This window comes from Zonotrichia albicollis, chromosome 4 (assembly GCF_047830755.1).
Source record: "Zonotrichia albicollis isolate bZonAlb1 chromosome 4, bZonAlb1.hap1, whole genome shotgun sequence".
Classification (NCBI taxonomy): domain Eukaryota; kingdom Metazoa; phylum Chordata; class Aves; order Passeriformes; family Passerellidae; genus Zonotrichia; species Zonotrichia albicollis.
In genome coordinates this window covers 50,795,342-50,817,718 of record NC_133822.1, presented here as the reverse complement: position 1 = coordinate 50,817,718, position 22,377 = coordinate 50,795,342, and the positions used below count along the sequence as shown (strand labels likewise).

General features: G+C 43.7%; 1 protein-coding gene across 1 annotated transcript in view; it reads left to right on the top strand.

The window, feature by feature from the left end:
* Window positions 1-15,648: 15,648 nt before the first annotated feature.
* The window catches only part of HMGA2 (high mobility group AT-hook 2), a 143,469-nt gene continuing 136,740 nt past the window's right edge, over window positions 15,649-22,377 (top strand). Inside the window, exon 1 of the mRNA XM_074539773.1 lies at window positions 15,649-16,028. The gene's annotated coding sequence lies outside the window, so the exon portion shown is untranslated. The remainder of the gene's footprint in view (window positions 16,029-22,377) is intronic.

Sequence of the window (22,377 nt, the reverse complement as noted above, 5' to 3'; positions counted from 1 at the left end):
ATCTGACTTGAAGGAGACTGAATCTCACTGCTGTTCTCTTTTGCCTAGCTACCTTGGTTGGTCTTATAAAAAACAAAAACAAATACCCCACTTCATGCTATAGAGCATGGCTTATCTTCTTATTCATGGCTACAAAAATGTTATATACAGGTTGGTAGGTAGGTGAGTGGCAGGTAAGCAGAAAGATAGATAGATGATAGATAGATGGATAGATAGATAGATAGATAGATAGATAATAGATAGATAGACAGATAGAGTCATGCATACATAAATACATACATACTTTTTTTGTTGTTCTTTAAAGATACAGACATAAACCAAAAGCTACTGCACAGTTACACAAGCAATCCCATTTCCTCACACTGTCGACTTTTCTCTTGATCTGCATCTAAACATCCCAGAAGAGGTTGGGACTTTTTTGTACAAGGAAGCATGTCCATTTTCTTCATCTCTGTCTTTCAATTTACTGAGTGATTCACGTTCCATTGTTTCTCTAGAATACAGCAATAGGAAGAAATAACTGCTACAGGGAGTCAAAATAATCACTGGAGATGTGTTTATGTGGGTTGAGATGATTCTGGCATGAAACCCATTGATCTGACAACTCCTTTTGTCTTGTTTTCATTCTTCTTGAAATGTGTAATGCGTGGTTAGCACATTCTATTTCATGTTTCTTGCTCCCTTGTTTTATCTCCTTCCTTGTATGAACATAGTAGTTGCAAAAAAATATTCACCACTCGTACCCATGTTTGCTGATAATTTTACTCCTTTTAGATCTTCCTTTGGCAGACACTTTTTGATGGGCATCTTCTGGGTAGCTCTGCCTAAACTGAACATTCTGCTACATAAAATGAAAACCACAACCAACAGCAGAGGGAGATTCCATCAGCCCAGACAGATTTTTTCTTAAGTCTTACCAACTTTCTGACTCCAGAAACATGTTTTTATTTTCTAAGGATATCTGTAACCAGTGTTACAGATATCAGTTTAACTCTGAATATTCTGTCAGTGCACAATTCCCACTCTTTCAAGTGAAAAGACATCTGAAAAAAAAATTTATGTAAAATAAGAAATTAATAGTAAGTTATTGCAAGGCTTGTTCAGAAATGGTAGCATTTACCACAATAAATTCTAAGTGGGTTTCTTTTCTTCTTACAAAAAAAATCAAGGTCACACATAAATTGACTTATTGCACACATAGATTATGTCTCAAATTTTGTTTGAGTTACGATTTTAATGTGATTTTTGTGATTCACAATGTCAGAGCTGACTGCGATGGACAAGGACATAGAGGCTCGTCTAAATCTTTGTAAGTGTGCTGAAAGTTTCTTTTGTTTCACACACCAGCTAACTTTTTGATTAGATAAAGACCAAAAAAAAACCCTACACCAGAGAAGATGGCAATCAAATGTGGAAATCTTCATTGTATAGAGCACCCTGGGGTTTGTTAAATATCTGCAGATCTGCTTGTTGTAAGTGACAATGTTTATTCTTGCAAGCGAATTCCAAGATAGCCTGGCTTCCTTGGGGTTTAATCTCAGCCTTTTTTTGTTTCTCTGATTAGTTGGAAACTGTAGCAGGTCACCCTGGCTCTTTGAAGAATGAAGGGTCTCATTCCAGGGTGAGGCCCAACGAATTTGTGAATGAATGAAAAGTTAATTGAGGAAAAGGGTAGAGCATACTTCAGTCATAGTTAATTTAAGCAAAGCTGATAAGTTGGTAAATAGAAACACCAGTGTATTCTTTCAACTAGAATTTTTGCTCTTACTGATATCTTAGGTGCTGTTTCTCTGGCCCTTTTAAAGATTGGTCCTTGTCAGACACTTTATTATCTAATCTCCTGCCCAATGAGAGATTCTGTAGTGTTGAGTAATTACAAATAGATTGAGCTCTGTTGGAAAGTGCATTTGCAAAAATAAAAGGAAAGCCATGCACTACAAATGTGACTTTTTTACTTTATCTTCTTAAGAGGATTTTTTTTTAAAACTAGTAAATACTGTGGGGAAAAAAGACATTAATGACATACATCATAATTTTTAGGAAGGTGAATGAAACTTGAATCCTTCTGGGTTTTTGTTGTATTTGAAATATCTTTTGTAATCACTTCAGAATTGTGGTAAAATACAAAAAGCGCTTAATAAAAGCCAGCTATTGGACTTAAAACTGTCATTTTAAAACAAAAAAATGCAGAAAGTTTATATGCAAGCAAATGAAAGGCATTCTTTCTTCACAAGTAGAGAAGTTGAAGAAAAAGCTGTTTTACTAGAGGAACTCTGCTTAAGGAAAAGGTATAACTGTGAACCATGACATGAAAAAAGCACAGCGAAGATAAAAGCAGGGGACATGGACAGCAGCTTTTATAGTCTCTATGGCAACATTTTTTTAGGAGTCAGAGAAGCTACAGCAAACAGCTGGAGATGGAATCACACATTTCTTCAATTTTAAATGTGCTTTGGACTTACTGCCCACCCATCTCAGAGCACCTTGCTCATGCTAATTCATGCTAATGAATTTAGTCTCCTACAGTCCTCACAAGATGAGTGCTATTCTCACTGGGTAGTTTGGGAAAATGGAGCAGGAAAAGGTAAAATTATTTGCCATATGTTATGCAAGAAGATTACAAAAGAGTTAAAAATTAAAGGATGGTCTTAAAGACAGAATATTGGGAATATTGCCCTGGCAAATCTGAGTGGCAAATATGCTTCAGTGCAGCCATGAGTGCCAGAAGCTGGGGACTGGATGGAATTTCATGAGCTACACCCATGTTACACACTAAGGTGATGTGAGTGACCTCCATCACTCATAACTGTTCGTGTGCGCTAGCTAATCTGCAACAAAAAATTTTGGGGGCGCTCCACTCAAGTAAAAACATTACAGCCACCAATGCTTTTACTAAAAGAGGAGACATTTGAGCCATTAAAAATCCACATGACAATGTTAAAGATTAAAGGCACAAGCCCACTGCTTATCTCTACACAATAGCTACATGACAAGCAATCTAATTGAATTAATGTATATTCATACAATAGCCCTTGCAACATGATCTAAAGATGCTTAGAGTGATGTAATTATTTTCTGGGACAAGAAAACAGGCCTGAGTTCCCAAGCCTAGTTAGGCAGCAGTTCAAGATATGCAGAGCTCGGGAGGGGGAGGAGCAGGAGGGAAGAACCAGTGCCTTCATCTCTGCTCAGCTCCATCCAACATCTAAGGTACTGAGTCTCCAACTGCACCTTACCACAAGTATAAATTACTAAAAGCCTTCAATATGCCCTATTTACCAAGTTAACCAGTTTAATTCTGTGCTTAAAGAATGCTGGGCACAGAAGACACTGTCTGTGCCACCAAGTAGGTTACAATCCAGCTATTTTGCTGTCTGTAGCTCAGCTGAAGCAGGTATTTGTCCTACAAAAATAGAAACAAGAGTTGCACTCTTTCTGCTGATACCAAGACTTCATTATCAGCAAAATAAAAAGAAACTGATTAAATAAGCAGTTAAAGTTTTAATTAGAGAGGCAATTTCTGGCAGCCTTAGGTCTTGTTCAGTTTCCATAATCATGGTCAGTCCCTTGCATAGCCACAGCTAACTAGTGTTGATTTAATCATTTTCACCATGGATACAAAGTACAAAGGTTTGTGTAAAAATATGCTGGTTAAAACAGGAGTGAGCCAACTTCAAAAGCCTTTTCAAAACTGCATACATGAGTCCAGAGGGGGAAAAAAAAGGCACCCAAGAGTTGCACGCTGTAGTGTTTTCTTTTTAAGCCCCTGACTCGAGAGTGCAATCCGAATCACTTTTAACTATGATGTCTGTTGCTGCTTCTGCTCCGAGGAAGCAATTGCTTCCCTGGGGACCCCACACAGCCTGTCAGCTCAGTGGGGAGCTGCCAGAGGTCAGCAGAGCATCCTGTAACCCTGGGGAGGCTGCTCTGCCCTCTCTCTGACTCCAGAAACAAAAGGAAGTCTTCCCTTCACCTGGAGTTTGGTTACTAAGCCAGGGCACCAGTATGTTATGGTTAACACAGTGGTGGTTAGATCATTTACCTAAGGCTGGGACACTTAGGTTTAATCCCTTCCTTACTGTGACAGGATTTATGACCATCTCCTGCCACCAGCCTCCAGCCTAGGATCAGGAGCCACCAGGGAAAGACTTCAGCTTCCTCACTGTGGGGTGGGCAGAGCCCTGGTTACTAAATGGGACCAACTGTTGTGGTAATGAGCCCACAAGACTTTTATACCTGTTAGACCTACCCCTTCCTCTGCTGTTTTGGTTTTGGAGACCAGGTCAGTAGGCGTGTGGTACATGTGTGCCAGCCAGGCAGAGCCCTCCTGAGGAGCAGCTGGTTAAATTTACCTTCCCGCTGTGTGGCTGGGACCCTGTATGCCTCCACAGAGGTCAGCGTGGAGGGACAGCCCCACAGAAGGGACCAAGCTCAGGCTGAGCAGCCTGGAGCAGTGCCCCAGCTGTGTCCCTTCCCCTACCCCCTCCTTGGCCCCCAATGACTGAAAATGAGAAACTCAGGAAACACAGATTCTGGGAGTGGAAGAAAGGCACATGGAGAGAAGATGCTTAGCTGTGTCTGACGCTGCCTTTTGCTGGCCTTTGGAAAAGAAAGAATCTTTCAAGCTTTTTTTAATTCCGCATTTTCTTTCTCCTTTTAAAGGTTTAATCCATATTTCCATAGCTTGTCTGCTATCCACTGCACAGGTGTGCTCTTTCTCTATATCCGGAAAAAAAGTTTATTTATTAAACTTTATTTATTTATTTATTATTATTAAAATTTTATTTATTATATCTTAAGACACTCAACTTTTAATTTACAAGAATTCATTTCCCTCCAGTTTTGTTTCCCTTCTTAACTGCCTTCCTTCACCCTGTCCCCTAGCACCACATTCTCTCCTGTGACAAATACCCACTGTGGCAAGGAGTGATGCTTACCCTGGGTCAAAACCAGCTCCATTCCCCTCTCCCCTTTGCTCCTCTCCCCTCCTCTCCTTACAGGGCTAAATCAAGTGGGAGCAGGAAGCAAGGCAGTGGGGGCAAGGGACGTGCAAGGAAAGGACAGCTCAAGCCTTGGTGCATAATTCAAAGACGCCACAAAGCATCCAGCTCAATATAAACTTTGACCTTTTCCCTTTCTCTGCTGTGCTACTCAACAGGCACTTACCAAACCCAAGCTGGTGAAATAACAGCTTTTTTAGTGTGCGTTTTGTTTTGGTTTTACTAATGATTAAGCTATGCCAGAGGAAAAGTCAGCCTTTTCAATCTTTCATGAAGCCAGCAAATACTTCCGTGTTACCAGTTCATCTGTGTGAAAAATATTTAGAGGGTTCTATTTAAAACTAAGTAAAAATAAAATAAAAATCGGGGACCAAGTTTCCTTCCACCCTCAAAAATAATAAGCCATGCCTTCCATTAACTCTTCTTTAAAAGTTTTCTTTTTCTTAGGAATAGAAATCTGTAATTGTCCCTGTGGAATACACTTTTAATAATAGCTACCTCTTTGGAGTTTGTTTTTAATTACATATTCAGTACTTTAAAAAATAATAGTTTAAATTAGTGGACTTCTTTAATTATTTTAATTTATTTTATTTTTTAGGTCTTTTAAAAATCAATGGGATATGCTTTTTTATGTCTCCTAGTCAGTTAAGGAAAACAAATGCCTTTCCTAGTTGACAATCTTTAAACTTCAGTGATTTTGTTATTTTAAGATCTCTTAAATGTAAAGAATTTTTCAGAATGCCAATTCTCCTATGAATAAACTTAATTAAGATGTACACTTAAATGAAAGAGATAATTAATTCACACCATTCCATTTGCTTATTACTTGACAATCAGAGTGTATTAAATGCTCAGATGTGTGAAAAGAAAACATGGAGAAGGAGGCACAAATAAAACAATCAGCATCAAAATATCGTTTTCTGTCACCATTTTCCTATGTTCCTATAATAAAACTGTCAACCACATGAAGTTATTTTCTGCTTTTTATGAGCATGGATTATCCTCACTTTCCAGTGAATAATTTCACTGACACTGTAAATTTTTGTTTGTGCTCTTTTTTCTTTTTAATTTTAGAAGTCATGGTAGTTATGACTATTTCTATATTTAAACATCCCCCTCACCCACACCCCTGAATGGCTGCCTGGACAATCAGTAACTTTTTCCAGTAAATTCTGTAAAACCAGTCACAGTTTCCTTTGTTTGAAAGGTGATTTTTAGAACCATTTACTTACAAACAGGAATAATACACATTTGGGGGGTAATCATTATAAGTTTCTTCACAAAAAAAATCTAAGCCATTTTGGATTTTAAATGGAATATGGCTTGTTTCAATGCAAAAAAAGTCGTATTTGTGGAAAGGCTTGTTATTACCAAACCCCTCTGTTCTTGTTTAGGGGACTGTGTTGATTGGGGTGCAAACACGCTCTGCTGAAGCCAGGCAGCACTGTCTGTCTGTCTGTTCTGCTGTCTGTTCCTCCAGACGTATTCCCATATCTGCTACCACCACACATGAGGCACAGAGAAACACCAGTTGGTGTTGCCAGTGTCTCAGGCCCCCTTGGCTCTGCCCAGAGGCACCTTCAGCAATGCAAGTGGGCACAGTGCTGCTTGCCTGGCTCCCACCTGCTCACCAGGTGCTCGCAGGTCTCACACCAGTGCTCTCCCTGGCTCTCCAGAGAAAATCAATAGCTTTCCAGAGGCTGGAGTCGTGGCCTGTGTCTCTGCCAAAGCCTCACTCTCAACTTTCCCAGACTTGCAGATGAGGGAAGCAAGCCGCAGAAGCTGAAAAAGCCAGGAGCAAAGCATCACTATGGGCCAGAACATCATGGAGAAGCAGAAAATGTCACTTTGGTGTTTGGTAGGGTGCTTGTTTTGGGGAAAGAGAGAGAGAAGTTTGGGCACACCCCTCCTGCTCCCTCCTCCACCCGGGGAAAGTAATAGCGGGTGATAAGAAATCTGAGCTTCTGGACATCTCCTTCAACTCCAAAGGCAATGGGTAACCCCTCCCTGGCTTTTCAGGCAAAGGCAGGTCAGATTATTGGAAAGTGTGGTCTTGGTAATAGCCTAAACATCTATGTAAAGCCTCCTTTATGAAGCTGTTCTTAGGAAGTTGAGAGAAGTAGTTAAGCTGAAGAGGTACAGGCTGTCTTTGGCAGTGTGAACACAGCTGATCTGTACTTGATTGCATGACTGGCTAGGAAATTTTGACTGCAAAGACTCAGCATGACTGTCGAGAAAAAAACCACATGAGTAAAGTACAAAGGCTATTTTGGGCATAACAGCTAGTCATTCTGAACACTAAGGAAATACATACACACACATCACAAAAACATTACATATATGGAGATGCTATGATAGCTCATACTGTCTCATAATTTCCACTGAAAAGTTTCAAGGATTTCATCATTCATGCATATGCATACACATTTACCTTGGGGTAAAACCAGACATACAGCATACCTTAAAAAATGGGAAGAGCTGAAAAGGCCTAATAGTCAAACCAAGTAGTTTTATGCAAAGATGCTATTTTATTAGCAAAATTTCTAACAAAAAGTGGCTGGTAGTAAAATAACACAATTTATTTCTGCATCGGGTTCTGCATTTGGGTCACAACGATCCCATGCTACAGACTTAGGGAAGAGTGGCTTGAGAGCTGCTCAGCTGAAAGGAACTTGTGGGTGCTGGTTAACAGCTGGCTGGATATGAGCCAGCAGTGTGCCCACGTGGTACACAGCATCCTGGCCTGGATCAAGAATAGCATGGCCAGCAGGACGAGGGCAGTTATTGTCCCCCTGTCCCCAGCACGGGGGAGCCTGCACCTTGAGTGCTCTGCTGTGCAGAGAACTGATGTGCAGGAGCGTGTACAGAGCTGGTGAAGGGTCTAGAAAGGAGGACCCACTCATATGAGGAGTGGCTGAGGGAGCTGGGTGTCATGGTTTGAGCCTGGCACAGAGCCAGTGCCCCCATGAAAATGCCCTCACCCTGGTGTCTGCTGTGAGATGTGACCAGGAATAAGCAAAACAGGCTCCAGCTTAAACATAAAGAACACTTTATTACCTAAACTACAGGAAAATAGGGAAAAACTATAAGGAAAAGAAAAAAAAATTGAAAACCTTACAAAAAAACCACTTTCCTCCTCCCCACTACCTGAATTTCCCAATCCGATACATTCTCCCAAATCACCAACTGCCCAGCCTGGCACCACACTTTAGTATACTCAAACTTCAGTTCATGAAGAGGAGAGGAGTCCTTCTTGTTCCATAGGCTTCCCCTGGAAACACACTGAAACCTCGTGTGCTTCCCTGTCACTTCGGCACCGCCCGGAAAAAAGTCCTTTTGCCGCTTGTGACATCTTCCTTCCATGCCCAGTGCTCTCACCACCGCGCATGGATCAGAGCTGCTTTTAGGGTTGTCTTTTAAGGATGCCTTGTCTCACTCCAAAAAGGCACAGTCTCTGCTTTGGGACATCTGTCCCCCCCATATTTTTCCAACCCCCCGGGGCCGGGGGGTCCTCACGATGAACCCTCCTGGTTCTGAGCCACTGCTTCCCCCCAAGTGCAGTCTCTGTGTCACAGGAACAAACTGAGTCCATGGCCACAAGAAAAGTCCAGCCAGAAGGCCACTCCAAATCATCTCTCCCCATTCAATCATCTCCACGTTCTTCGGGCCAGGTCCTTGTCTCATCTCATCTCCCATCTCCCTTCTTATTCAGCTTCGAGGAGGATTAGCATTTTTGCAAGGCCCCAATCATGAAAGAAAGGGGTTAAAACTTTCAGTCTCTGTCTGTCTCAGAACGATGATACTCCCACACGTGCTGCTGCTGCGGCCGGCTGGGCTGCACCCTTCTCCCCCCTTTCTCCTCCTGGGCCGGCTGCTATCACATTCCGTCTCGCCGACTCTCCCTCTCTCTCCCTCCTGGGGGGGGGAATGGCTGCCCGATGTCTCTTGGGGCTCCTCCACCCTTCCATCCTTGAGGGCCTTCTCACCCCCATCTCTGTCCAGGCCCCGGGCCTACCGCATGGCTGCCCCTCCCCCGCCCAGCAGCAGCGGCTGGACAGGGGAGGGAGATCCGACCTCTTCTCCTCGACGTCCCAAGAGAACCTCCCAGGGCCAGAGCTCTGCTTTTTAACTCCTGTGTATTCTCGGAGGTGTGTCCAAACCCCACTGGCTACACCAGGTGCCAGTCTCAAACTCAGAACATCCATTGGTTTGACCACAGCATCCCAGAATTCCCACTTCTTCCTGGTCAAACCACCACACTGGGAAAAGCCTGGAGAAAAGGAGGCTCAGGGGAGATCGCCTTGCCCTCTCTAACCACCCGACAAGAGGTTGCAGCAAGGTATGTCTCAAGTGAAAGAATGAGAGGAAATGGCCTAAGTTGTGACTGGGGAGGTTCAGATTAAATATTAGAAAACAAACTTTCACTGAAAGAGTGGTCAGGCATTGGAATAAGTTGTCCAGGGAGGTGGTGGAGTCACTGTCTCTGGAAGTGTTCAAGAGGCATCTGAATGAGGCACTCATGTTGGGGGGTTATGGTTTAGGGGTGAGTATGGTAGTGCTCAGTTGATGGTTGAACTACATGGTCTTGAAGGTCTCCTCCAATCTTGATTCTGTGATCTATACTTTCAGAGACCATAAATACATTGCATTATTTTGGCATTCCACCTCCCAATGGGATTTTGAAACCATTTACAAATGTTAATTATTTCACAGCTGCTGTCAGGTAAAGTATAAATTATTCCATTTCACACATGAGGAAACCAAAGGCCAAAGAGACTCAGCTTTGTGGGGAAACTAATGGCATAAAATGATACAAGTCCCAGAATCAGTAATTCTCTAACTTCTTTCTTTCAAACATCACCTCTTTCTTTAGGTACAGGTATAAGTTTCTTTGCCATTGCAGCAGCAAAAAAAGAAAGGCAAAATAATTTGATTTTTACTGTGATTTAGAAAGACACTACAATAAATTTCTACTATATTGCCTTTGAGACAGCTGTACTCAAGGCTTTTGTCTGTGCAGTGATTGATTTGCCATAACAAAATAGATATATTGCCACCCTGGAAAACTTGAACTTTACTCTTGAAGGTAGACAGAGTAATGGATGAGAGGTGACAAAGTTGCACAGGTTGCAAAGTATTAAGTCAGTATCTGTCCTGGGAGGAAAAGACTGTTAGTCAGTCAGTAGTTAGGCTGTACCAAATTACTTAAGAAAAATAAATTAATTAAAAATTAAGAAAAAATCAAACCCAACACAACCTTCCCACCCCAGGTGATTTCTTTAAAGCCATTAGGATGCATTTCTCTTGCTTTTTCATGCTTTTTTCTTTGCTCTCTTATCTCTACATGTAAGTAGAAGATTATTAAACTCCTGGAGCTAGAGCTTCAGAAAAAATGCACAAATAATGGAAAATACTAAACATTAGTTTCACATTTGATGGGCTTGCATCCCCAGATGCTGCATAAATAATTTCACTTCTATCAAGCTTGTAACCTCACTTCAAACTTTTGTGACCCCACTTCTGGTCATGACTTTTAGTTTCTGACCTGCTGCTGGAGATACTGAATTTGAGTTTGAATTTGGAGAAACTGATTTATTTCAAACACTGTGTGCAGAGCTGCTAACCCCCTGTCTCCCCAACAAATAAAAACATCAAGAGTCAGGCTCCAAGAAACTTGTGAGATGGAAAATTTTGAAGTATGGTCATTCAGAGCTTTTTCTTTGGGCCCACCTTTCTGTTTTAACACCTCCTACCCTTCTGCAGGATGCATGCGTGATAATGACAGCCCTACCCTGCTCATTCATAGTGAGCAAAGTAATGGTGACGTTTTCTGGAAAAGCTGTTGTAAAAAACAAGTGAGATACAGAAATCATGTGCTATCTGACACTGTTGAGAACTCACAGCTTTTCCTTAATGTATACATTCCTGGTTATTGATGCCAATCTGGCCCAGTCCACATCTTCCTCTTTCTCTGGATGAGTCTGCAGCAATTCCCTTCATAGGGAAGGTGTCCAGTCCCCTGCTCCCTGAAAATGTTGGGGAGGGAGCATAGGGCTCAGAAAAGTGGCTACCCCCACTCCCAGCTCCTAAATTTGAGGGGGGTTTACTTCCTACATCTTTCCATACAGCTAGCCATGTGTTATACCTGCAGACCTTTTGTCTCCAATTTTCTTGAACAGTACTGGGATCAAAACTGGGCTGGTGGATATGAAGAGAAAGTAAGCCAGACTGAGAATGGTTTTTTGCAGAAGGAGGATCTGTCTCTGTAGGAGAAAGGGTTGTGCTGTTTAGAATGATACAATGGTTTTGAGTTGGAAGGGACTTTAGAGATCCACCTGCCATGGACATATTTCACTACACCACATTGCTCAAAGCACCATCCAACCTGGCCTTGCCTACTTCCAGGGATGGGGCATCCACAGCTTCTCTGAGCAACCTGTTCCAGTGCCTCACAACCCACACAGTAAAGAATTTCCTCCTAATACCTAACCTAAACCCACCCACTTTCAGTTTAAAGCCATTCCCCCTTGTCCTGTCACTACAGGGCCATGTGAAAAGCTCCTCTCCAGCTTTCTTGTAGTCCTCTTTAGGTACTAGAAAGCTGCTGTGAGGTCTTCTTGGAGTCTTCTCCAGGCTAAACAGCACCAATTGTACCAGTGTGTCTTCATAGGAGAGGGGCTCCAGCCCCTGAGCATCTCCATGGCCCTCCTTGCTCCACAGTCTATGTCCTGGTTATGCTGGAGGCCCCAGGGCAGGGTGCAGTACTCCAGGTGGTCTCACAAGAAGGAGGCACAGGAGGAGAATCACCTCCCTTGCCCTGCTGGTTTCTCGGTTTCTCTCCTTCCCTAAGCAGTGGCAGAGGTGCAGTGGGGTAGGACGTTTGAGCTAATTAGAGCCCAATTTGCCTTCACCCACCAGGTGCTAAGGCTGAAGCTTTCAGTTCTAATGGTTTTCCAAATAGGTTGGAGGATTTCAGACCTTTTTAAGGGTTTTAAAAGGAAAATACAGTTTTTTGGTGTCAGTTCCATGACTGATTGTTCTTTTTCTCCTACCTGCCAAAGGTACCCAGCTTGTTTCTTTAATGGACCAGGTACATGGGGCTTTGCTTTCCAGCTGTCCTATGCTCCTGCTCACCACTCACTACTTCACGAGAGGAGGGTGACACAGTAAGAAGCATAAGTTAACAAGAGTTAAAGAAACAGCAGCAGCTAACATAGGTGCTCAGTAATGAATGCAGCTAGGATAAATTATGTTTGAAGGAAGGAGAGGTGGATAATTAATTTTGGAGGCTGCAGAGATGGAGGAATTTTGCTCATGAAAATGAATCTGTATTTATACAAGAGAGTCTATAATTTTGTTTTGGTGTAGGGGATGAAAGCATTCCTGGAAATAATTGGAATCCATCATAATAGTGTCTAAGTTTTCAGCTTGCTCTGTCACTGCCATGGGTAAAGCCGGGAGTTGGAATTGTGGCTGTAGGATATAGAAACTGAGGTAGAAATTAATTATTCTTTCCCCAAGGTTATAGGACTGTGTACAGCAGCACTGCCCTGGGATTTGGGGCAAGTGGCAAAGCCCAGTTTGGTAATTATTTCTTGTAACAGTGCTATGAAGAATTTCATAAACACAACTCTGACATTATTTCAGAGATTTCATTTTGAGTTGTAGATACCAGATCTGATCACTACCTGGTCCTTGTGTTACATGCAGTTGGTTTTTCTGACTTGCTTCATCTATCATGTAACAGCTGTTTCTTTGTTTTGCTGATTAAAGAAATATTTGTGGAATGGAAATTACTTAAATATGGAAACAAAGCCTGTGATGCTAACTCTGTGGCCAGACCATGTCAATGGAATTGTAAGTTTGCTCTGAGAAGTCTCCCCTTGCTTTTCCCTAGCTATTTCACAGTTGCTCTATATGTTAACATGTTCCACACAGGGGTCAGCAGTAGTTAACCATAATGAGGTAATTACAAGGTACATTGAGTACAGATGTATGTTAAGGGACATACATTAAGGATGTAGACTAATGGTGTTGTGGTGACAGCATGTTCAAGTCTTTTGGTAATGTTCTGTACATTGAATATCTTTAATATCTCTTATTAAAGTAGCTTTTTTTCTGACTACTGTATTTATTTCTACATGTATATTTAAATCTGTGTGTGGAAACCAACAACAGATCAAGGATACCAATCTAATGACTCAAAACAGGTAATATATGTGTTTATATTTTTTTGGTCCAAACTTTCTTGGCAGATTTAAAATTACCCATTACCACTAAATGAGAAAATATAATTTTGTTATCTTTGTGTGATTTTGAAAAACATAGCTGCAGAATTGGTGAAGAGGAAGCAAATTGCTCAACTGAAATAGCTGCATTGGCCCCACAGAAGAGGAGTAATATGTGAAAGGACTTGAGAATGAAGAAAAAACATGTTTTACCTTAACTGAGGTAGTGTGACTCCTGTCAGGAGACCCTCTGCAGCAAGCTGCTCAGCATGGGCTCTAAAATTTGCATCATCCTTGCTAAACTCTACCTTGGGTGGTTGATCTGTGCTGAGCAAGGTCCTGCTATGCTATGTACTACTAGCAACACATGAGCTGGGGATTTGGTACCAGTTCCCAAGCTACTGTGACACAGACCTCGAACCTCTGCAGCCAAAGGCACAAAGGGCAAATTTTGAATCTTCTTTTGGAAAGAATGAAGAACCCCACTGCGGGCAAAGGATCTCAGATTTGAGCACTGAGGTGAAGTAGTTGCACTCTGGGTCTTGGGATGGCTCAGTATTGATCAAAAATCTTATTCCACAAGGATGCTGCATAACTTTATTAATATTTCCCTAGCAATAAGATACTATGATAAAATATTAAGAGAAAAATCTCATTAACATATTCTGTATTCAATGTGAGGTTTGAATAGCTGTAGTTATCAATACAGGAAGCTCCATGCTTAAGAAGGATAGCAAAACTATTGAAGAGTTTAACAAAAATCATCTTATGTTTTGAAAGAAACTGCAGGAGGAAAAAAAAAGTTTGTTAGTATTTAATTAAAAGACCATCACCAAGATGGAAGATGAATTTTGAATAAGCTGGCACCCTTGACAGGAATTTTCCAAACTGTATGCTTCTATTTTACAACTCAATTAACTTGGGGTACTTCTCTCTTCAGTAATGTAGGTATTTAATACACATTACATATGATATATATTTTATAATATACATTGTGTGTTATGTTCTACTGAAAGTTAAAACAACCACTATACATCTTCACACAAACCAAATAAATAGATTTTGTTTGTGACTTGGTTACCTGTTGTGACATGCATACAGATGTACCAGTGCACACACATATCAGGGAGGTGTAGTAATGCTTACATAAATGCACACATTCAAAGTGGGACTGTTATTTACCTTGCTAATGTAATTAAGAGTATGAGACTACTGGTTTTGTAACACTTAAGGGACATTATGAAATTAAACCTACTTAATATTCCATATGTTGAAACAGTCAACCAAAAAACAAACCCAAAATAGAACAGGTAATTCTCCACCACGTAAGGACAGGACTTTTACAACCGAAAGGAGCAGAAACAGTTTCTTTTTAAATGGCAGCTTTCTTCTCAAGGCAATCCCAAGCGCCCTAAGGGTTTGGGTGCAGCGCAGGGGGGAGCGGAGGGACCCCGCTTCCCGACAGAGCGGTGTCCGGCGGGGCAGCTCCAGCCGGCCCAGGGAACACCTGGGAGCGGCGACCCAAGCGTTTGCAGGACGGGAGCGTTCCCAGAGGCCGCTGTCCACCAGCCTGCCGCACTACCAGGGTTTCTTAGGGATTTATTTACTTCCCCGACACCCCATCCCGCTTCCGCTCGCCGAACACCTCAGGCGCTGCCGCGCTCCTGCTGCCGGCCCCTCCTTCGGTCAGGCCCGCTCAGCGCCGGGTGGTCCGGCCGGGGACCGGGGCGGTGGCGACCCGCACGGCTCGGGCAGCGCCCCCCGCTTCCCCTTAGGGCAGCCTGCGGGCGGGGGGCGCTGAGTCAGCGCTGCCGGTGTCGGCCGGGGGAGGGGGCGCGGCGGCCGCCCACGTGGGACACGGGGCCTTAGTCACCGTCCGGGGGCCGCTCCGCGCCCCAGCCAGGGAGCGGGGGCACGGGGGGACCTCCCCATGTCACCTGGGCATGGGCCCGGTCCTCCCCCGGGCGGGTTTGTGCGTGACACCGCGACCGCCGGCCCCGCCACCCCCTCACCCCGGTCCAGTCCCCCGAGCAGGCGGAATTCGCCGGCCGGGGGTGAAACGAGGGGTGGAGGAAGGGTGGGTGAGCCCTTGGTGGCTGTGCAGCAGCGGGGGGCCATCGATCTTGTTTAGGAGCTGGTGCGTAGCTAACACTTCCTGCGGTAATTTGTGACCGTGGCTATTGATTGTCCGCGTCCCGTGCGCCCGCCGCCCCGACGCCGCGCAGTCTGGGGAGGAGGGGCCCGGCCGGCCGGGAGGGGGAGGAAATCCCCCGCCGCAGCCGCCGTCTTTGGGGGTCCCTGCGCCCTGCCGCCGCTTCCCTTTCTCCTTTTTTTTTTTTTTTTTTTTTTTTTTTATGAATGGACTGGATGCCCGGTGACACATTAACCGCGTTTTTTCTTCTTGGAAAAAGCCAGCCGGCGTGCCATGGGTTCAAACCGAGTTTAAGCAGCAGTTCTCTCCGCTCCTGGCGGGGCCGGGGAGGGAAGAGAAGCCCGTGTCCCCGGTCCCCGTCCCCCCGCGGGCCGGCCCGGGCCGGGCTGGCAGGTCCTGTGAGAGGGGGGCAGAGGGGGCGCTGAGCGCTTCCCGAGGCTGGCCGGTCTCGCTGGCCGGGAGGCTCCAGTCCCGGCGGGTGGCGGGCACAGGGGAGAGCCGCCACAAGGGCCCAGGGGCCAGCTGGAAGAGCTTCGGGGCTGGGGGATCCCCCAAGGCGCCCAGGGAGGGGCATGCCCGAGGGCTGTGCCAAGGCAAGGTCTAGAACCTCCGGCCCTGGGCTGGACGGAGCCGGCTCCGCTCGCCTCGGTAAGGCATTTAACATCTTTGCTTTGCCCTTTAGAATTGTCCCGGCGCCCCCGCCCTCATCCCCCTCCCGGTTTATAGACTGTCCCAGCGGTAGCCTCTCTCTCTCTCACAGACACACACACATAAACACACACACTCACGCACACACACACACTCACACACACTCACACTCACACACGCGTTTAGCAGACACAAAGGTACAGGTTTGCCGCGCTCTCCGGCGCGGCTCTGGCCGCAGCCTCTCCCGGCGCCGCGGGCACGCTGCCGGGCGCTGTAAGCCCGCCGGGTCGGTACCCGGTGCCCGCCGGCCTGCGCCGAGCCCCCAGCGCCGCAGCAACCCGAGGAGGGGGCTCTTGCTTTGCCTCTCGCAAAACTTTGCCACTTATCCATGTTTTTTAATTTATCTACGCTATAAATGCGCCTCCCTCCCACAGAACTCCCAATACTCAACACCGACTTTTTTTCCCTGTTTCCTTTCAAAGACCGAGACTGTGCTACTCGCCCTTTAGTTGCTTCGTTCTTAAACAACGTGGTTCAATTTTGTAATCTGCCCCCCCAGCTTTCCTGGGGGCGGGGGCTGCATGTTTTCTGAATGGTGGCAAGGAGGAGCATAAGGGACAGCGGTGATCTCTCGCTGCTGTCGAGCTGGCTGCCCCGATCGTGGGAAAGTGGCTGCACGTAAAGCAGCAGATTCTTTGTCCCTGTTGTTCTTCTGTAATCGATCTCACTTCAAGTCGAGGGGTGGAAAACTTCAAAGGCAGATCAGGCTGTTGGAGGTCGGGGCAAGAGCACAATCAGCTCGTAATGCACCCACTTTGCCTCCTCCCCCTCTTACTCCTCCTCCTGCAGGAGCCGGGGGGTTGGATGGGGTGGGGGTGAGGGGAACAGCCCTCCGATCTGTAAAGTACGTCCAATCAATAAATAAAATGCAGACTTTGTGGAAGGAGTGAGAGGGAGCGGGGGAAGGAAGAGAGTTGTGAGCGTTAGTACACCCAAGTCAAACTTACAGAATCCTGACTGCACTTTTTCTACTTTTTCTGTCTATCCTGTCTGTAGATGGAATCGTTTCTGGCTTTTTTTTTTTTTTTTTTTTTTTTGTGCCTCTCTAGGTCAATTTTAGGGCTGTACGGTTCGCTGGGTAAGTTACTGTAGAAGAACAAAAATCTCTTCGCTGCAGCTGAGGGTTGTAGCACAGCGCAGTCTCTACTGCCGCACGCAGTTTTAGCAGCGGAGGGAGGGGGGAGCACGGCTGGTGCCAGGACAAAACACGACCGCGCTGCGGACATCTGCCATTCAGAGCCAGCTGCGGCTGCGACTCCGGGCACATCTGCCAACACGTGTAAAGGACATCTAGGAAGGGATATCCGAAGTCACGGAAATACACCCTTGCACTGAAGCGCGTTATGTTAGAATACCCTTTTGATAGACTAGAGTAAAAAACTTGCCTAGAGTGGTTTATGAAATTTCCTAAAAAAATATTTGGAATAGGATGTCAAAAAATTGCACACAATCAAATCTAGATCCACCCCCATACACCTCCCTATCACAGTACCTTTAAGTACTGTGAGAAAGTTGAATTTAACCTTTTGAGGTCAATGATTTTGTTACTTTGTACTGTTTTCTGATATGCCTTGTGTAAGCATTTAAATACACTTTGATTCAAATATATTATTTTTCTCTCCTAGCTAACTGCAAAATTGGAAATTACAGAATTTGATGGGTAACTTTTTAGTAGAGTTTAGATTCTTCCTCTAGCTCCAATTTGTGCCCATGTCCAGTAGAAAAACACCTAAGAAACTGCTAACCAGGACTCTCTCGGAGCCTATTTTGGGATTCCCTTGCCATAAAAACCCCCTTGGTAGTACACAGCAGTAGCTGAAGCAAGCTGTTTTAAATGCTGGGTTGTGGCAGCAACAGGAATTTCAGGTAATCCTGGGGCTGCTGTAGCTTGTGACAGAAACTTGATTAGCTTCAGACAGAGAAGTGAAAACTGCAACTCAGTTTGGCACCTTCAGTAAGTTAGGTTTCAGTTTATATATGCTAAGGACAGGGGTTTAGTCATTCTCTGAGTTTTTGAGTAATAGTTCAGGGATTTTTAATAAATAATACTATTTTAGCATCTTCCACAGTCATAATAACCCTTTGGATATCTTTCCACTCATAGTCAACTTCAAGTATTGCAGTAGTAAAACAGCAACATATTATATTGCACTCACACAGTACAGGTGAAGCTTATGGCAACACCGTGTGCTTGTATGGGGGCATTATAAAGGTCATTCCCACTCAGCTGATTGCAGCCTTTCAGTTATTCACCCTTTACATCGTAACTTTTGAGTTTCTTTCCCAGAATTAAGTTTTCGGGGGCTATTTCAGAAAAAAATACCTGGCTCTGTTTAAATACAAAGAAAATTTGAAAACTGTGAAAGCACTTGCTTTACATTGTAACCATATTCTCAACAGGGTTGGCTTTTCAGTCTTGTAGGGTAGAGAGTTAAAAGTAGGAAGGAATCTCATTCAATTAGAAACAAGTATTTTTAGTGAAATAGTTGTGCTCGGTGTGATCACTGAGGCTGGATTTTTATCAAATGAATGGGTTATTTAAAAAAAAAAATTCCTTACATCCAATTAACCCAGCCCATGCAGGCTAAGAGAACTATCGTTGCATTGTACATTTGCACATGGAATAGGAACCATATTATAGGAATAGGGCTACCATACATCTGACTTTTTTCCCCTTTGGATGACAGCTCTCCTTCCCCTCACCCGCCCTCTGGGTCCCATCTGGATAACCTTTTCATAATTGCACTCTGTGTTTTAAAATCTCTGCCAGAGTGGGAACTGGGGCTTTTTGTTGTGTTTTCTCTCTCCCTCTTTTTTTTTTTCTTTCTGCTTTGTTTTGCTACAGGGAGGACTGGGCAAGGGCTTGGCCGTGTGTGGTATCTAATGAGAGTGGTAACAGAGGGGAGAGCAAGCAAAGCAATAGCAGCAACATGGAGGCACTAAGTGGAACAGCCTGCTATTCCAAACCTCAGAAAGGAGTTTGGAGTTCACACTTAGGAGAAAGGATGCTCTAGGTTCAGAGAAAAAGGAGAATAATGCTAGTGCTTGAAGGGGTTTTGGGTACCAAGGAAGTTTGGAGTAGTGTTCCACTGGTCTGGAAAGGGTACGGGGAAAGATACAAGAGGTTGAGGTTTGACAACCCTCTCAAACTTACAGTTTGACAATTTGTGAGTCAGGAAAATTGAGGATTATCTCCCTGGGTACTTCTAACAAGGACTTTGGCTGGTGGTAGAGAACACGTTCAGGGCTATTGAAATCATCTACCACCATGCAGGCAGTAGTGGTGGGTGTATCATATAGAACTTCTCCAAATACACTGGAGAAACAGGGACAACCCACCAGTACTGTGATACTACTAAACATGCCAGACAGGTCAGTAAGGTCTGAAGGGCTGTAAATGGGAATTATGCTCTGCTTCTAGCTCTCCTTCTCCCTCCTTCCTGGCCTTCTTTTTCAGACTCTTGCTTACCAGTCAGTCTTTCTGGAGGAGTAGGATTTATTCCTTGGAGACTCCTATGACAAAGGCTGAAGTTCAAGTTATGCTGAAGGTGCTCAGAATGGATATTTGCATACCTTATATCTCTGTCCACATGCCCAGCATTCCTGCTCTGGCACTTTGCATAGTGTGGCATAATTTGAGTATAATTTTGCAAGATATATTCACAATATTGCAAGATTCCAATAAGATCATGCACATATTCCAGCTAATAATGTTAAAGTTTTATCAGCATATTTGGATACATGCTGAATCATAATTCTGGAAACACCTGTCCTTTGTCTATTTCTCAAGGTACACTTAAATCTGAGCCTGAAGTTCCATCAGCATAGGGATTTCCCCCCCTTTTTCATGTTGCTGTTGAATTTGGACATACTCCGTGCTCCTTACCACACTGCTGTTACAGAGGAATTGGTATTTCCGCTTTGCAGATGTGATACCAAGGTGAAGAAAAGCTCTGAGTAAAGCCTGATAAACGTGCACATTTTGAAATGAAATCTCAGGGTCCCCCAACTCTTAAATACCTTCCTGACTCCCTCTCCTGTTTACATTGAATGCAGATTTACCATGGGATCTGAGCTCTCCATTACCATGGTGTGATACAACATGATCTCTTCTATCACATGATAGAGAAGAAGCTGCAGTACAGAGCATCATTCTTGAGTTCCCATGCACTCAGCCTTGCACCAAAGCTGTTCCATGTGTGTTTTGTGGATCTTTTCAATACAGAAATGTCTTTTTTTTCAGACATGCCCCTATTGTAGGTAATTAGGCCTATAAGGCACTTCTTACCTCAGGTTCTGTGACAGTGGTTGCAGGCAAAGCTGTTTAGTTCTCAGGGAATAAGCTAAACATATTTAGTATAGCTGGTCAAAGAAGTTCAGTGGTCCCCTTGAAAGTGACCTTAATAGACTATTGTTGTCATTTAAAAGTCTCTGGTGTAGCTGGGAAGTGAATCCAGACTTCCTCAGTTTTCCTTCAGCTTGCTAAACATTCGCTCTGCTTCACACTTAGCAATGCCACCCATTCTGTTTCCCTCCTTCTTTTTTTTTTTATTTAATCTCTCCCTTTAGCACTTTTCTACTCCTTTTACTCTTCATATTCCGTTTTCTTTTACTTTTCAACTTCAACTTAAAATGCTCTGTTTAAAAATGTAGGGGCCAGATCCTCAGAGCCAGCCAAACCACACATGGTGCAGGCCCAGGGTATAAGGAGGGGGAAAGTGGCTCTAAGCCATTTTTCATCTCCCTGGATTCTAGGTTGAATTGATGCCAAAGTGGCCCCTGGCATAACTGAGAGCAGGAATGCTCTAAATTACACTAGTTAGAACAGTTCCCAAGGGCCTATCCTATGCCACTTGCTCCTTTCCGCCTTGGCCACCTATGAAGGCCTCCTACACTGCCTTATTTTGTGCAGGGATTTCCTACATCAGGGAATGCCCAGCTGCCCTGTTATGGTACAAAGGTGATAGAGAATCATTCCCTAAGAATTTCCAGAATAAATAAAGCAATTCTGTTAAAGAAAATTACAGAAATAACATAGCATTAGAATTTGTCATCTTAATGACTTTGCTTGAACATCACATTTTTCCTTCAATGTGCGTTTGACTGGGAAAGGACTTGTTTTGAATTAGTCTGTAAAATCTTTAAGGAGGGGGCTTTTTAGGTTGAAAAAAGAATGGTCTGGAGAACAATACTGAAAATGTTTTATACCATTAGAAAAATCAGCGCCTTTTTTTTTAATGTAAGAATATTGTATGTAGTTCAAGTCTTGCAATTTCCAATAACGGAAAGACTGAAGTGAGACTGGAATGATTGGAACATATCCATCAGAAGACAAATAAGAGGGGTTATAATAAAAAAAACCCCCAAACAATTGTAAATATAATCTCATATTAGTCTGGGAACCCTCTTTTTGCACGACCAAATTTGCAATGAAATTTTCATGGCAAACTGAAAATCAGCCCGAGAAAATGTTTTCTTACCCAAGGAGGATAAGACTGTGACACTTGAGACTTCTCCACAATCTTGAAGGGAAGAATAAAGCAAAATATTCCAAGTGAGATAAACACAACAACAAAACCATCACCTGTTGTAGTTAATGGTTTTCAAGATGAATAAATTGAGTAGAGAATAAAACCTGCTACTTCATACTTCATTATGACTTATAGTTAAAGACAGATTTTTTGGAGGTTAGAGTGCAATTTCATGAGGGCAGACTATCCCACAGCTACCTAGAAACGATTTGTAGCAGCTAAGTGACAGAACCAGTTGACATAACTTCTTGGGCTAGGCAGGTCTCAAGTATAGTTCTGCACTGCTGTGGATAAGCAAAAAGAGGGAGATGTAGGGAGATCCAAATCCTTCTTTGGGCTCACTGAGTGCCCTCACATTATAAACAACTGTAAAGTTGATCACAACAAATATAGTCAGACTTCAATACTGGGACACAGTGGAATGTCAGTTGAAAAAGAGGAAAAGACAGTGTTATACTTGAACAGAATATCTTCAAAATGTGTGGGAGAGTTTCAGTTTTTGAAGTGGCCGAAGGCTTGAAGTAACCTCTGAATTTTAATTACCAATGAACAATATCTTGCCTTCCTCTTGAAAGTGTTGTTCTTCATGCCCACATCTTCAACTTTTATGACTGTAAGTTTTCAAAAGGACTGTGGTGTGGTCTGAAGTTGGCAGTTTGAACACAAAGCTTTATTAATGTGCTCTTGTACAAAGCAACTAGAATTTGAGCTAAAAGGTTTGAAGTGGCTTTGGAAGGACTAATATATATTTTGAGCTG